We start from the raw sequence: 5,387 nt of genomic DNA, 5'->3' as shown, positions 1-5,387 counted from the left end.
CGGCGGTCGAAACTATATAACGCCGGCTAGGTGGACTGGTGCACTGGTACTAACGCGCTCGGCCTAGCTATCCTTGCGGAGCAATTGGCGGATACACATACGGGGAACTGGAAACCAACACAGTTCGAGCGGGATTTTGCATTTCCCTTCACTTTTCCTCCTTTGCCATGTCCAGAAATGGCTGCTTGTGTTGGTTTGTTGATGTGATGTGATGCGAAACGATGTGGTGTACGGTTTGGATGAGAATGATCGTTACGGAAGGAAGGAAGGTATTTTTTTTTTCCAAAATATATTTTTTATTAAGGCACATGTGGCGTTAGCCTGACGGGGCCGGGAGTCCAATATTTTGACAATTTTTGTCTTACAACTATGTTAGTAATATGTAACCGATTACTCGCGGTTGGCTCGAGGTTAGTATTACAAGTGTTCTCATAATTGGTATGTTGCAGTCTTCGATGCTCTATACGTGTGCCCGACACGGGCTACTTCCTATTGGGATGCAGCTGACCATTAATCAGCAACGCTCCCTAGTCTGTACCCCATATCTAGCGTGGTGCGTCTTTCTCGACTCGAGGAATCCAGGATAGAATGGTCACTAGCCGGCGCAATCATCAGTTCGTGTAGAGTTGTCATGAGCGGTACAACCTTTGGCTCTTGTTGAATGATCAGTGGACTGCACAACCTTCGGCCCGTGCATCTGTAAAGAGTGTGTGTATGTATTGCCGCGACTATGTAAAAGTTTATCGATCGGATAGGAGGGATATGAAACGGGGACACAACGAAGGAAACATCATTAAACGTTGACATCGGCGTTTCTGAGGAACAGGTATAGATGAAGCAGAAGATCAGGATCCCGGCTACCTAAGATATCCCGGACGGGGATATCCGATTTTCTGCCTTGTGCTCTCAGTGCTCTAGAGAGCTGAGAGCGAGCAGCATGGAACCGGATACACGACCAGACAACATGCTCGATGTCGTGGTAGCCATCGCCACAATCACAAAGATTGTTTGCTGCGAGCCCAATGCGATAGAGATGCGCGTTTAGGTTGTAGTGATTGGACATAAGCCGAGATATCACGCGAATGGAATCACGACCTACATTCAATCCCTTGAACCATGCACTCGTCGAGACCTTAGGGATAATTGTATTATAGAGACTTTAAACTTTTTCAGTTCATTCGTCTCTAGCCTTGAGAAAGGCCCTTTGAAAACTCTACTCTACTCTACTCCAGCGCTGCCACCTCCACCCTCTAGCCTCGAGAAAGGCACTCGATCCCTCGCCGTCCAGCTCGTCCAGCAACGATGTTGTCCAGTCGGTGTCCACACAAAGAATGATCGTTACGGCAGCGGAGCGGGGATTTCTAAGCTGACTGGCTGGCTCGAGAATTACGCATGTGTGAGACTGCGACCAATGTTTCGTTCATATTTTTTCTTTTTCCTTTCCAATCGTGCTTCATTGTATTTCGCTGCTGCTCTGGTTGCCCGTTTTGGTCGGTACGATTTGAGGAGCACAAAATGGACCAATCAAAAATGGGCACATAGTGCATTTGGACAATGCTTGTTATTTCACAATCATTCAATTATTTATCTCAAGAAAAATGAAATTTTATTCGTTATGATAGATGCGTAGATATATTTCCTATCAATTGATGCAAAAACCTTTGCGATCTATTGAGAAATGCTCGAGTTATAAGCGATCCGAATCTTGCATTTTTTCCTACTTGTTCAGTGCCTTGATTTTCAATTCACACCCTATATCTTCCGGTTAGACGTAGTCCTACGTCAAAAGAAGTTACCCCATCAATGGACGGTTTATTTTCTACCCATCGTGAACTCAAACCAACGAACTTAGACATTTATCAAGTATGCTATAAAGGTCCTCGCGTTAGTATTAGTTAGTATTAGGCGTGCAAAATAGCTCACACACAGCACGCTATTTTATACATGTGAGTAATTTTCGTGTACGATACAAAAAAATCTAGCTCACCTGTATCGTGACCACGGTGAACTCAAACATCGATGCATGCATAAAGATACATGGGAAAGAGAGAGAAGAACGAATTCGTTTTGGGGGAAGTCACTTCAAAATGCAATGAGGACAATTTGACTGGGAAGAATGAAATGATATAGTCGAGTCGGTAGAGGGAGATAGCGACTAAACGCCCGACTGACTGTTCAGTCGTTTTGGCGGATAAACTGCGCGAAGAAGCCAAAAGCCATTACTAACTGACTACGGATAGAGTCAGCCGGTTAGTCAGCTGACTATCCTCAGTTGACTATGACTATGCCGTGCCCTGGTAATAACACAAAGATGATCAATGAGGGCCCTGAGTTTTGAACTCACGATCGATCGCTTACTACCCTCTATATTTTGTTAAGTAGGGAAGTAATTGCAATTATGTAATTTGTTTGTAATTTGTTTGTAAAACCGGGCGAAAACGATGACGTGTCGATATAGCAGAACACAGCTTAGATTGCGAGAGAGAGTCAGCGATAAGTTGCATAAAATGGACGCTGTACCACGAAAAATGCAATGAGAAGGCTCGAGGAAGAATCCACCATCAAAAACGGGGATTTTTGGATTCAGGCGTGGGGTGTGACGGACGTTTGTCCAAGAGTTCGATCGAAAAGTCTGGACAAAGATCCATCGGTGAATTCCCGGTTGACCGGCACACCGTTCGGCTTAGTGGACTACCACTACGCCTAACCGTAAAGGATCACAACAAAAGAACCATCCGACGACGCATCCGCCTTCCTCTCTCGCCACCGTGGAACAAATCGTCAGTAATAAACCAAAATTATTTAAGAAGAAGGTGAGAATAGTTCTTTTTATTTTGATCGCGAAGCCCCTCCAATTACCCAGTAGTAAGCCGACCCTGAGACCCGGTTCGAGGGGTCTCTTGCTACTGAGCTTTTTCCGAGAAGACACAGTAGATAGTCCCAATTGGCGCGCAGCTATAACACACGATAGGTAATTGGAGGATCGAGTAGCATAAAAAAATCTAACGATTTTGGTTTCAGGCGGTGAGAGAGTACATAATTGGATTCGTTCCAATTGTGTAAAATTCTAACATTATTTTCGCCAATCAATGTCGTGTAATTTATTTTTGGTTGTAACTTTTCAGCGAAATCAAATATCGGAAAATCCTCCTAGGACATCATTTCTGAGGCCATAAGCTTTCCAAAAATGCAAAAAACTAAAATTCGATTTTTATGATTTTCTAGACCGGGGTCCCCCCCCTTAATGATTTCTGTATTGATAAAGTAACTTATGTTATACATACTATAAACTTTGGGGTCGTTTGTCTGCTCTCAGCTAGCACAGCAAGAAAGTATACTAATTTTGTACTTTATGCAGCAATATACCAGTCCACACTTTTTTATGAAAAAATTTGGATGTCTAGTGAATTTGTTCACGAATCCAAACGGTGCTCCTTTGAATAATACATAACGGTATTCAGAATAAACAATAGTTGTCACCCAACCGTATCTCGCTGATTAACTCCGCACAGTCGATGTTTCCGGACGGTAAATCAAAGACAAACAGGCGTTGAATTTTCTTCCGCCTCGCCGAAAGCGTTTCTATGTCAATAAGCATGCAGCGACTCTCGTTATCACACTGAGAGAAATCTTTAGTAAATATGACCAATTTTTTGGTACATGTTACCAATTCTTTAGTGATTTTCGACCCTACTAATCATTGGTACATTTTACGAAAAACAATTGGTAGGCAAATATGTCAAGCAAAAATTACGATTTGTTATACCGATATTGGATCAATATTGGTCGAACAAAAGCGATTCGTCGATTTAATAATGACAGATTTATTGGTCCACGGATTCAAATTTATATTTAATGAAAACAAAATACTTACCTCCGAATTCCAAATTGCACATAAGCAATTATACTGTTGTCCAGCTGTTGTCTAGCAAATCTCCTCGGAGTCAGATTTCTCCATCCCAGCTGTACGCCGCTTCCTGAGGGGTTAAAATAGTGAAAGAATTTTGTCTTTCGGTACTCCCTTGTGTGGTGTTTTCGCTAGAGTACTTCTGTAGAAATGAAGAAGTGGCGGATTTTAGCAAAAGAGGCTTGTTTATAATTGTATCATGAACCTGTTTACCTGAAACATTCGATCGCGAGGAAGTGCTGTTGGTGAAATCCTTACGAACAAGCGGAGCACGGACTTTATTTTTGTTGATTAATTTTAGTTTTTCCACTCGTTGATTTTCGTTACTGTTACGCTGCTCCAACGTGCCATATAATATGTAAATAAATTGTTATCTACGCTTAGAAGCTGAAAAAAGATATTTAGATATAGTGAATCAGAGCAAAAACAAAACGTTTACCTCCAAATCGCTTCGATTCTAGTAGAAAAAAGGCGACTGCACACACATTTGCTAGGCATGAAAACACACAAGGTTACAAATGCTATGTAGTAAAATATACGAATCTTTGGTAGGAATGTACTTTGCATCTGACATCAGTTTTACCGAAGATTGGTAATATGTACAAAAAATGTGTACATTTTACCAATGTTTCAACTACTAAAGATTTGGTAGCTGCATTTACTAAAGTTTTTCTCCAGTGTAGGAAGATGAGCGGGATCATTTCATGGCAGTTGTCTTAAGGGGGTATTCTAGTCTAGAAATCTGAAAAAATCGAAATTTTTTTTTACCATATTTCTGTAGTTTAGGCATTCAAGAATATACTCTAGAAAGGACTTATCGAAAATCCTATTATTTACCTAGTTAGAGCCATCTTAGTGATGTGGTATCTAACCTGTTACGGTCATCACAATGAACTTCAAACGCGTTTCTCTCGGAACTAGTTTTTTTTCTAACTGGCGTACACGATATCTCAAGTTCTACTGAACCGATTTATGTCAAATTTATATGAAAATAATCTGCATACATCTCTCTATCGCATGAACCAATAAAAAATTATAACTTTTTAATTTTACTATTTTTAAATAATCGGTAAACGCAAAAAAAACGTTTTAAACAGCATTTTTGTTTTTAAACGGCCGCCATTTTGTTAAAACCCATGTTTTTGACTTGTCCGAGGTTCATGCCATAGCGACATCTTTACTGATTCAGAATCTGTTCGATTTTTTTGTTTCAGATAACCAGAAGGACTGGAATCGTGTACGCCATGGTACAACTTTTTTTTGAACACCCTCACTTCACCAGCATGTAACTATTCTAATTATGAATATTTTTTTTTCGTCCTATTTTTGTTTTATTGTTGAAAGATAGATAAACGAATAATGATATAATGGATAGTAAAAATATTCTTTGTTTTATTTTTACGGAGTTCGAAAAAACGTCCGAAATTCGTGTCTCTACACTAGAATACCCCCTTAAGGCGTAGCGAATAAAACAGCGTTG

This window comes from Toxorhynchites rutilus, chromosome 2, assembly GCF_029784135.1.
Source record: "Toxorhynchites rutilus septentrionalis strain SRP chromosome 2, ASM2978413v1, whole genome shotgun sequence".
Classification (NCBI taxonomy): domain Eukaryota; kingdom Metazoa; phylum Arthropoda; class Insecta; order Diptera; family Culicidae; genus Toxorhynchites; species Toxorhynchites rutilus.
Note: the sequence above shows the minus strand (reverse complement) of the source record.